Source organism: Megascapheus bottae, chromosome 15 (genome assembly GCF_031878675.1).
Source record: "Megascapheus bottae isolate mThoBot1 chromosome 15, mThoBot2.hap1, whole genome shotgun sequence".
Taxonomy (NCBI): domain Eukaryota; kingdom Metazoa; phylum Chordata; class Mammalia; order Rodentia; family Geomyidae; genus Megascapheus; species Megascapheus bottae.
The window spans coordinates 17,740,315-17,752,879 of NC_143523.1; the positions used below are offsets into that span (position 1 = coordinate 17,740,315).

At 39.1% G+C, this 12,565-nt stretch overlaps 1 protein-coding gene across 3 annotated transcripts in view; it reads left to right on the top strand.

Annotated features, from left to right (window-relative positions):
* Sorcs1 (sortilin related VPS10 domain containing receptor 1) overlaps positions 1 to 12,565 on the top strand; it is a 442,495-nt gene that overhangs the window by 386,717 nt on the left and 43,213 nt on the right. The gene's annotated exons all lie outside the window — the stretch shown is intronic.

Here is a 12,565-nt window from a genome sequence, read left to right on the forward strand (position 1 = left end):
TATGAACCTAGGGCACCTGGATCAATGCTGTCCATCCTCCTCCACCCCTCCCCTCCTTCTTTCTATTTTTGTCTCCCGTTTCCCCTGGAATTTGCCCCACCCCTTTTGAGTACCCACTTCCTGGTGATTATTTTCAGTTTTTCTCTTTTAGGAATTACACAATTACACTGTTTGAGATCTCCCTTGACTCTCTATATTCCAGTTAATATATTTGTATACACTTAGATAATACCCAGCATATTTACTGGTAAGTTTATAAGCTAATCTAGATCCTGAACATAAGAGAAAATAGGACTCCTTTGTCTCTCTTGGCCTGACTTATTTCACTTCACATACTTTTCCCAGTCGTTCCCTTTGTTTACAAATGATTACAAAATTCTTCCTAATGGATGAATAAATACCACTGTGTGAATAAATCATCTCCATTGGCAATAGTCTAAAAGATACCTAAGAACTAGCTTAACCAAGGATGCGAAGGATCTCCACAGTGAAGACTATAAAAACTTTAAAAAGTAAAGCAAAGATGATTTGAAGGAGTATAAAGACCTTCCATGCTCCTGGATTGGTAGAATTAATATAGTGAAAATGACAGTGCTATTCCAAGCAATCTACAAATACAGTACAATACCCACTAATATCTCAACATCATTGTGCAGTGAGATAGACAAAGCATTCCAAAGTTCATATAGAACCATTAAAAAAGGGCCCCAAATTGCAAAAGTTATTCTTAGCAGAAAAAAATAGTGATAGAGGTATAGCAATACCAAGCTTCCAACTCTCCTACAGAGCTGTAACAAGGACAACAGCTCTCTGGTTTTAGCATGTATAAGAATCAAACACATGTGAACACATGGATGAGGTCAGATCTTCTAAGATTCTAATTCAGTGTGTTGGTTTGCTGTCCTGGAGTATTAATTTCCCACACATTTACAGGTTATACATTTTGCTTCAAGGAAAACTAACAGAAGGCAAAACCAAAGTCAATAGCAAGGAGAAAAAAAATCAGAAACTCTAGTATTTAGCTTGAGGAGAAAAGATTAACTGATTAGGATATCTTTTGTCATGTTTGATCAAAAGTAATAGCATTTAATTTTCTTTACTCCTAGATTAATCCACATAGGTATTCTTCTAAATACCGAGATTCTCAAACATTCTTTAGATGAAATTATAAAGATGTAAGTCAATGTAGGCCAATTGGAATTATTCATGTTTCACTTAAATAAACTGTGGGGGGGGGATTGTGCCTCAGGATATGACAAATTTGCTTGCAGCTATCCAATATGTAAAGGAGTGAAATGGAAAGGAAGGAGAATGAGCACTGGGGGGAGGAGAAAGGGGGTGGGACAGAAGGTAGAGAAAAGTATCGAGAAGATTGGGAAGCCAAAATTCTCTGAAGAAATGGAAAAATACATCAAGATGAGTCCAACGTTGATGCTGAAATTTTCCACTAGAATGTTGCCAATTCATATCTCATATCATATATTAGATTCAGATTCTAGATTCCTAGTGGAACACCAGGCAGGAAGCACTGAGCAAGCAGACGGGGGGAGCAAAGCATAGAACAAGAATAAACACATAAGGGATGATACATAATGATGAAGTGTGCCCATATAGATTTTATTACAGTCCTGGAAGAGAAAGAGGGAGATTAGGTGCAGAAGCATTTTTGGCAGAGATCGTGGCTGAGAATTTTCTACGACTGATGGAAGATATCGACATATCAAATTCAAAAAAAATCAGCAGACTCCAATAAAGACACACATAAAAGGAAACTATCCTTCTGTATCATATTCAAAGTGCTAAAATATAAAAGCAAAGAGAAAGTTTGAGAACTGCCTGGAAGAGCCAGGTACTCATGCCTTATACCTCTAAGTCCTGGCTACTTGGAAATCAGAGATTGGGAGAATCACGGTTCCAGATCAACATAGCCATAAAGGTTTATGAGAGACCATTTCCACAGAGGTATGACAGATGTCCGTTATTCTACCCACCATCCCTAAAGTTGGCAAACTGCACATGGGAAAGCTGCGAGACTTAAGTAATTGGTATGACTCCATGGTAGACCACCCACGTGGCAAAAGCAAAGTCCTGAGTTTAAACCTGAATACCATCACCAAGAGTATGGTGCTAACACATGAGTCATGAGTAGAAAAATACATAAATATTGTACATCAATAAGAAAAATGCTGCAAACTCAATAGAAAATGCATAATTGACTTAAATAAGAGTGTCTCGAAGACAGGAAATAGCCAGTGTGTATATCAGCCAATGCAAGGTAGAACTACAAGAAAGTGTTACTGTACACCACCATAAGATTTCTGTTTAAAAAGGCTAATCCTAGCAGTGACGTCAAGTCACCTGAACCACGCTGCTCCCGGGCTCTATGTGGGATGGATGGTGCCAGTGTGCCAACACACAACCTGAGACCTGCCACTTTCTTCTCCAAAGGATTCACAGTAGCCTTTACTATCATGATTTCCAATACCCACCACCAAACAAGATCCAGAAGCATTACTTAAATAGTCCCAGAGACAAACTCTCATTGTTAAATAAGAATGAACACAGATCATATTTGCTCTATTTTATTATTAATCATTGCTGTTTGTAGTTTTTGAGACCAGTTGATGAATTCAATATTGTCCTGTAAATGTATGCATAAGAACAAGTATGTATAAACCACCTATATATGATGTTTATATATGTGTTTAAAACATAAGTATAAGTACATAGGATAGATAGAAAGAAAGATTCATGATAGGTAGATGGTAGATAGATTATGGTTTCTAATATGTTGCTTTATGCATACTTTGGAAGTGTAGGATGTTTCCCCTTTTCTTGCGAGAGACTACTCCTCTTAATCGCATGTGCACATACACCAAAATGTATATAAAATAATATGAAACTACAAGATTTATATACTAGAAACAGTATATGTGCAGTATGGAATGTTATACTGCAATAAGAACGAACTGAAATTACATGCGAAAATTTGAGGAAGAATCACATCTCCAATGATGAGCTAAAGAAATCAGACTAAGCATATAGAGCATGACTCCGTTTAATTAAAATACAAAAACAGGCAAAGCCAATCCATAGTGAGATAAGTTTTAATAAATCTTACCTTTGAAGGCAGAGTGGCAGAGAAGAATATATTGGTGATTTGCAGTTACTTGCTGTGGTAGTGAATAGACATGTTCACTTAGAAAAAACAAAGGCACACACACACATATATATTATCAGTTTCATATTTAAATGTGTATTTCATTCAGCACAAACAGCTCACAACACTTTAGAAATTCACCTAAGATATAAAATTTCTTATTTAGGTATTTAGGAGAAAAGAAAATTATTAAAATTCTTTCTTGAACTATTGGGGGAAGATTAATTTCCAAGGCTAATCCTTTCCCCAAAACATAAGGATCTTCAACATGACAATCAAAAGAAGCTTCTACTTCGAAGCAGCAGTTGATGCTGAAGCAGAATTTGGTTTTTCATTCCATTTCCAATAGCAATGGAGAGCCAAGTTCTGAGGGAGGAAGTTTCTCTACCAGGCAGCCCCAACTATTGTTGGAGAACACAGGTCAGAGCCAGAGGCCAGCCTCCCAGCTGTCTCTGCTTTGCGTGTAAGCAAGTGCATCGGACATCTCTTGCCCAGCAAAACGATGAGGTGACAGATTGGGGAAATCTGGTCTATGACACATAAATTCATGCCTTCTGGACTCAAAGGAAAAATAAGTTATCCAGTCAGTTTGTTCCACCAGAGTGGGCAGAGTTACAATAGTAGGAATGAAACTGGCTGCCTTCTGTTAGCAGACATGGCCCATTTGAAATTTAGCCTCCTGGCTTAATGTTGGAGCTAAGATGACCTCATTGGAACCAGGAGGCCCTTGAGACCTCGCACTGCATTGTGGGATTCTGTGGGAAGGATTCCCAAATGACCTGTTTATTACTCTGCAAATTTCACATGTAGACATGGCTGAGGCATGTGATGCCCAATGAGGAATAAGGGACAGACACATCTCTGAGTTGCTAGGGAACAGTGATGTTAGTTAAGATAATAACAAAGCCAAGAGAGGCAGCATTTATTGAACATTGACTGTTGTGGTTTGTCATAGCTTTACACAAACCATCTCCTACAAACCTTATTCCAGAAAGTGTTATCACTGTGGCCCTTTCAGAGATAACAAAGCTGAGGCCCAGAAAGGCAAAGTCTGATCTGAGTGTACACCATTACATAGTGGAGTCAGGAGTCAAGGGAGAGCTTTTGAATATCTCTCTTTGCTGCTGTTAAGTTAGAAGAAAGGAGCTTCTATGTGAGTGCTTCATGTAGTTTCTCAGTCTCTGTAGAAAGCCTTGGTTGAAGGCACATAGTAACAAAGATTAAAGCACAGGAGGAAAAGCCAGAATTATCTATCCCCAAAGCAGTTTGGTATACAGTTGCTTCTATGCTCCTAGACATTAGTCAGTAAATCTGCTCAAACTTTCTTTGTGAAGCTTTCCTTCTGGCTTTTCTTAGAAAGTTTGTGGCTTGTAAGACTCATTGGAAATCAGGTGAGCAAAGAGCAATTCTAAATACTTTTGTGGTTCTCCTCCCTGTGTATCTCACACTGATTTCTCTGTCCCAAAGAACTTTGTAGGACATAGTATTCAAACTCACAGTTGTGGAGTTTAGAATCTATGTACAGTCTTTATTATCATTTAAATCAACTATTAACCATAAAAGAAGAACAAAAGATAATTCTTGTTGTCCCACTAGAGATTGATTTAGCGCTCTTTCCCCCCCAGTTATTTACATAGACACTAATCTGTGTAAGATGCATCTTCTCTCTGTATCACCTGAATCACTGAAAGCCTAAATAATCAACTACCTTCCTGAACAGTTAGGTGTGTGTGACCAGCGATTTGTTATTTAACCAACACTTTGCTAAATGCCAGTTTAGTTTGCAAGAATACATGCTTTGAATGAATGCTAGATTTGCTGTATTGTTCCATGTAAAAAATACCTAACTACATGAAATCAAAAGCACTGAAAACACAGAACAAAGAAACCTAATTATTTTATACTGTAATCATATTTTTGCATTGCCCAGTAAGCTATGAATATATTCAATCAGACATCATGTCACTTATAAATGAAGCGCCTCTGCTCAATATGCTGAATGTGGTGATGAGAAAGTAACCCAGCGAGCACACGTGGATTAGGTTAGGCTGCCACACAACAATGGAGATAAAGTCTTAACCTGAAAGGAAAAGACTCTTAAAATGTAAATACTGCCCCAAATACATTGTAGGCTTCATCAAAAGTCCAAATCCTTCCCTTTATCCTCACTTGTCCTAGTCCCCATTGAAATATAAGAATATCAGTGAAAACACTGCTAACAGCTGGGAGAAGATAACGTCATATTGACAGGAGAAATTCAAAGGCAAGACGTACTCTAAGTCCACATAGCACAGTGTGTACCTAAACGAGAATATTGGCAGACTTGACAAGTATAAGTGATGAAATCCCATTTCTACAAATAGAGTATGAAATGATCTTCAATGTCTCAGTGACAGCAGAGACTGCCTAACAGAGAACTCCTCCAAATTCCACCGCTGGGGGTCAATGGAAGGGCTACTCCGAGAATTAAATGACCATGTTTAGGTCGATGGACATTCCACTGATGTTCCCAGCCCTGTTGCTTTTGGGGTTCTTTGCATGTAGGAACTAAAGGAAAGCTCTGTTAATGGCGCCTATACCTAACGGACAGCCTTTCTTCCACCTGAGAATCACGGAGGCTAATGAAAAACCACACACACACACACACACACACACACACACACACGTGCACATTCACGCATGCACATTCAACAATGCACCTGCCATAATGTGCTTATGCATCGAGGTTTCCTTGAGAACAAAGAACAACTGCTACAGGAATCAACCAAGCTGGGAATAAAAGGTTCTACATAGTTATGTCCAAAAAGACAAACAGGTTCCACCAATGGATTGATTCTTTTATATTTAGAAGTCAAACAAAGGTTTTTGCACTGGGATCCACATCAGAGGAACATATCTATTTGAAGACACTGAAGATGAATGTTCTCTGGACCACTAACAAGCGCCTAATGAGCTTATAGACTTTCAGCACCATCATTCAGCTTTGAAGAGAAATCCAGAGCAAGAGCTGGCAGGCATGGGGTGGGGTGATGGAGAAGTATCTAATCAGCCCACGAACTAAAAAAAAAGACCAATTTGGAGAACGCATTCATTTGAGAGGCCTGCTAGCCAGGAGTAGTGTATGCATGTTACAGAAGATAATTAAATCTGTTACAAACAGCTGTAGTATGAAGAGATGCAATTCTCTGCATATTTTAAGACTTTTAAATTAAATCTGAGGCGAGGGACTGAAATTAAAACTTTGATCTGTATCTCATTGTTTTAATACTTCAATTTACATATAAAGATTGGGACTTAAGGAAAATTCACGATTATAACTTCAGCGAGGCTTAAGTCTGAAACATAAGGGCTGTGTACTCATTAGACAAATTCATGTCTTCTCATGTATCGACAGACTCTTATGACAAAAGTGCCACAGTGTAATAACACATCAGAAATACAGCAGGATGCTGTTTAACCATCAAATGACAGATAGTTAGATGCCTCTTGATAAATCATTCTATGAAACCCTCCTTTGTTTGAATTCATGACAGTATTTGATCTTCTTTGTCATCTGAAAAAAAATCTGATTAGGAGACTTTAGAATTAGTAAAAAGAGTTAGTAAGTACTGTTGAAGTAGGACAGGTATCAGATTCTAAGCCAGTTCAGTTCTGTTACAAAGCTTCAGTTGTTTCTCCCTTTTGCATGAAGGAACAGGAGCTGATATCAATGAGACAAATGGTCTGGGACTTTCTTCTGTGTTATTCTTTACTCCATTCTGCTTTAGTCTCTTGGACTAAGCTAATAGAGACAATTCAGTTTTTTTTTTCCCTTCCTGTTCCTTGATTTCAGTTTTTTTTCTTCTTGTTGCTTGAGGTTGAAAGGAAAAGAAGGAAAGACCAACTTCAAATTGAAGTTCAACTTTTCCTAAGATGTTTATTTTCCCCTACTCAAAAGTCTGCCATATAATTTTTAAGTATTGTTCTTTGAAGTTTCAAAGGAAGGGTGTTGGCAAAGAACTCTGATTGTTTGCCTTGATAAGCAAAGGAAGCTACCATGGCTCATTACTGGAGTTCAGTGAAGTCCTCGGGAGCTGGTGGCCTGAAAGTCTCCAACTGGTGTTATCCCTTCCCTACTCTGCTTTCCTGAAGCCTGTCCATGCCAACATGCTACTTTATCCACGTAGTAGCACATACTCACAGTCTACCCAGCACCCCACCATGAATAACTTTCTCAGGTTTTCAGCTTTATGGTTTACCATGGACCATTGGTTTTTCTGATGTTTCTGCCTCAGCACCCCAGCCCACCACTGAGATCCAAGGGAGAACTCTTATCACCAGTGCCTGAATGAGCCTGATTGTCATCACCTAAAGCGAGAAATTCCTTCCAGAAGCCCTCTGTGGTATTGGAATCTGGATGGATGGATTGTTTAATAACACCAAGGGAAAGTGTGTTCTAATAAAGTTAGATCAACCACAGCTGAGCTAAAAGTGGAATGATGAAAACTGGACCGACCATTTTCAAGGTAGACCATTTTTAAGAAGATCCAGGTGTCAATAAGTGGATGATCGGGCTGTAGTGTTGATTTGGCAGATCTGGATGGCTAGGCAGGAATCTCCTTCCCTTCTCCCGGCTCCATGTGTGCTGCTTCCAAAACTGCATGCTCTGTGGCAGAGGATGACATTTCTGAGAGAGGAAGACCTTCCCTTGTTCAAGGTTGCAGGAGTGGCTGCTCTCTCATTCCAAGCCCTGAACAAGATCTCCTGTGTACAATGCATTTCAAAAGACAGGTCAGTGGGCTTCTATTTCTCCAGTTCCTCCTTCATATTTGTAGGGCTTCTCTCCCACATGTGAGGTCCTCCAAGGAACGTTTTGATTTCTCCACATCTCACATCCCCATAGATTTTTGATATAATAATAATTTGTAATGGAGAGAAACTAAACCTCCAAGGCAAGGAATCATTTATGCATTTGTTAGAAAGGAGTGTATAACTCGATGACATTTTGTCAAAGGATATCTATAAAAGATATGGAAAATAATTTTAAAATATTGATAGTTGGAATACCAAAATAGTATAATGATTCCAAGGCTGTTTTGCATCTGGATGTGTGTGTGTTGTGTGTTGTGTGTGTGTGTGTGTGTGTGTGTGTGTGTATCCCCATGTCACAGTGGTTAAAGTGGAATACATTTCTGTTTTATTATTACTATACTTGTCTATTTCTCCCACATTTCCCCAGAGAATATAGTATGCCCTTTTCTCTCTTCCTCTTCTTTGTCTTCATCTTTATCTTCTTCCTCCTTTTCATGAAATTACTATATTTCTATCACACATTCTCCTACTGGGAAAATCGGTCTGCCCAGGTTGATTCCTAGAGGAGCCTTTGTACAACTCATTTTGTTGTGAATGTAATTTTGTTCTTCTTACATAGTTGAACAATTTGTGTCAAAATATTTGTAAGATTTGCATGATGTGGTAATCCCATGTCTTTCTAGCGTATGTCTACTGAGTAGTTCCTAAAACTACCACAGGGCCCTAATAACATAGCAAAGATCCTTTATCACCCAAGCCACGCGCATGGAACCAACAGGTCCCAGCTTGTAGTCATCGATCTGTTTATACAAGCAAGATGTCCTGCCTACCCTCTCTGCTTTTGTCCGCTGTAGGCCCCACTGTAGGCCCAACACTAAGAAACCAGAAAAAAGAAATGGGAGGATGTGGTTGTTAAGCCAGACATATGCTGCTGAAGCCCTTTTGCAAGTGAAAGATTCAACTCCTTTGTGAGGTTCTCAGCCTGGCTGTTAGATGTAGAAGCAGATATGTTAAGTTGGGGACACTCAATATTTTATCATGCTCACATAATGCTTCACCCCACATCAAATGCAGGATCGCTCAATATTAACATCTTGGATTACATTTCTAAACAGTTTTGTGTCCTAATACCAACACACAAACTTGTGGCATGTGTATTATTATAAATTGTGTATTATTATAAATTTTATTATATATTAAATTAAAAATTAATATTATGTATTATTATATTTTTAAAAAATATAACTGGGCTATACCAGTTATTTCTGTGCCTCGGATTTGTTTACAGGGTAATTTTTAAGCTTGCTTCCAAGAGAAAATGCCCACACACATAAGCCTAGTTTCTGCCCACAGTGGGGCTCTGAGGCTTGATAGAATAATCTGGATAGAATATTTACTTCCCCAGTCTTTTCTGAATCCATGTGATGGGAACTGATGGGTTCATACACCTTTCAGTTTCGCCGTGGGCATTTGGTAGGTTCATTTTTCATTCATGGATGTCAGTGAGACTCCTGGAGGGCTGTCAAGGGACCCTCCTGAATGCAAAAGCCTCCGGTGCCTTTCTCACGCATGTCTTCTCAGTCAGCGCTCACAGATCTGTGGCTCTCTTAGAACATGTGAGCGAAAGGTAATAAACTAAAAGAATTTGGGGTGGGAGTATAGATGTTTGCCAGCTTGAAGCCCATTCCTCATTCTTTGAAGTGACTTTCCATAATACACAAGACTTCCCATACCAACCTTTTTTTTTTTTTTCAAATTCTGTCTTCTTCGTGGCATAAACATGACACAGCTTTATCGGAGGGCAGATGGGAGATGTGACATATAGAATGAAAGCAAATCCATCTTTAGTTAGAAGTGTTTATGTTAGAACGTTGGCAAGGGGAAAACAAAGTCAAAGCCAGGAATAGAGTGAAGAGAGGAATATGAGGTTTTGTCATTCTTACATGATGTTACAGTCAACTTCCTACTAAAGAAACAGTGCCAACGAGGACGGAAGTAGGTGGATAAGTTAAATCACAAGTAACTGAAAATACTTTGTGACGTCAGATGTCTCGTGTACATCTTTCATGCCAGTTGTCCTGGTATATGAAATAAAAGCTCCTTTCTGTCATGTGACATTTGTACATCTGTTTCCTTCTGGTCCTAGCACCTCTCCTTCATTTACTCCTTCCTTTCCCTCATCTGATTAATATTCATCAGCAGTTCTTTAGTGTGGTCCATCATATAAGCTTTCCCGCAACCTCTACCACACAAGCTTCTAACACCAGGCATCACTTTTCCATATCACTATTTATAATAACTTTTAAAGAATTATGTCTGCAATCTTACAATGTACAACTATTTTACCAGGAGATCCATGGGAGCCCAGACCATGTTCGTTTTCGCTGTTAGGTGATTACATACTTCCATTTTCCCATTTAGTGTTGGATAGGAGATAGACACTCCACAAATATTTGGTATTTGGTTGAATGAATGAATAAGTGACTGAATGAATGAGCCAAAGTAGAGCATGTATGCCAAGACATGGGAATATCTTGGATTTTACCTGTTGTCACTTTGCTTGCTTTTTATACTCAAAGAGAATTACACTCCTGCCTCAGGTGGTGACTAGAGATTACCCCTTCCCCCTCCCCAGTTTTCCTTTACAGTAGCGTTAGGTTTGCTTTTCACCTGAGAGCTGTGAAATGCAAAGAATAGGATCCAGTTCATGCTACATGAGTGGGCAAAGCTACAACAGCGATGGAAACCTGCTACCAAACATGGCACCTGGACATTCCATATCCCAGTGCAGAGTTCAAGCAGAAGGATTTCTCACTACACATCCCGTCCTAGAGACTTCAGATTTGGGAGAGTCTATCATACCTTTGCCTTCAGGGCCTCTCAGGTAACATGCACAGTAAAGGCGTTGCTCTGCTGCAAGCACTACTTCAAACACAGAGCCACTCCCTTCTCTCACCTAACACATACATGAAGAACATGGACACGGTAGAGAACGAAAATTTATATAATTGTCAAGAGGTCTAAATCAGGCCAACGGGAGGAAAGTGATGAAAGCCAGACAGAAAGAAGATGGTCAAGCATTCAAGCAATGGCAGATTCAAGTTTGTTCTTCCCAGCTAGGGCAGCTGTGCTAAGTGAGGGGCAATGGAAGCAGGACTGAGTGTAGTTGTGCATAGCCAACCCTGCTTACAGTAAGTGGGCTACGGTTCAGCCGCTCAGGCTGTCTTTTCAGCATTTCCTTGGACAAGCCAGCAAAGCTGTAAGCGGTATGGCACTGGCAACAATGCAAGATTGATCGGTCCACTATGGCTGTTCAACGTGAAGGACAAGTTAGCAAGAGTAGTTGACATTTATATTTATTAGAGAAGGGAATTCAGGCAATTGTGCAACGTGTAAGGGTGCAGATGTTTGTTCAGTGGTTGAGAATGAAGGTTTTTTTTTCCCCTCCAGAGGGATGTGTTGTCTGTGTGCTTATTCCTTAAGAGCAGCACCAGGGTATTACTGAGAATGGAGTGCCGGGCCACACACGAGACTCAACCGTGCAGAGATCAGAGAGCAAGTCCACACGATTCACAGGATTCGAACTGATTTTCCTTTCCAGAGAATTAATCTCTTAAATGTCAGCATTTTAAACTTGGCCTTTTCAAGAAATATGATGCCATATGAGCCTTACTTAATCGAAAACACATTTCTAGTTCAAAGGGGGTTGTTGGTTACTTTTTTTCTGAAAATGGGAAAGTATATTAAAGCAACAAAACAATTTTTTTTTATGTTGAAGGATGGCTGTGTGTGAGGGAAACGGTATTTTGCCAATTATGTCTAAGCAATATTTTTTTTTTGAGAATTTGAACTGTAATATCCACGGTCATTTCTGTTTTACAGGTCTGAAATTGTGTTATGTAGAATTTCCTCTCCTCGTGCCTACTCCATGAGAAATTTAAATTCTATGATTCTAGTATTATAAAATTCCTAAGAATACTGTAGGTTTTATACAGCTGAATTTTTATAGTCTTTGCTTTTGCATAGGATTTTACATGTGATTAATTACCTGCATGTTTTTACGCTAATGAGTTCAGCTAAGATTGTGTTCATTTCATAGATTTGGTAACTGAAACCAAACAAGGCTGATTGACTTGTATGAAGCCATCCAGATTGTTAATCAAGCACCAACATTTCTATAAGTGTTTAGTCACAGTTCTATTTGTAATAAATGAACTGAAAGTCCAGAAAAATGGGTTCAAAAACCCAGGTAAGCTGCTACCTAGGTGGGCTAACCCTTAGGAAATGATAAAATCTTCACAGACTTCACTTTCCTCATCTACCAAATGGGTACACATGACCTTCTCCTCTCTGCAGTCTTAAGATAGTGTGGAGACTGTTTTCATGCAACATATGGATATATGATATAATGTATCACTCTCATAAATGAAAGCAATACTTGGTCTCACATCTTACCATGGGTCCAGTTAGGGAGCCACAAACAAGGAAGTTAACTCCAGGGTCTTGACAGGAAAGTTGATTCTGGATGATATCACCTAGGCTGAATTTTTTAAGCTCTTTTCCTCTGTGGATGAGAAGACTAAACAAGGCCTTCCAAGGAACTGAATCTCACAT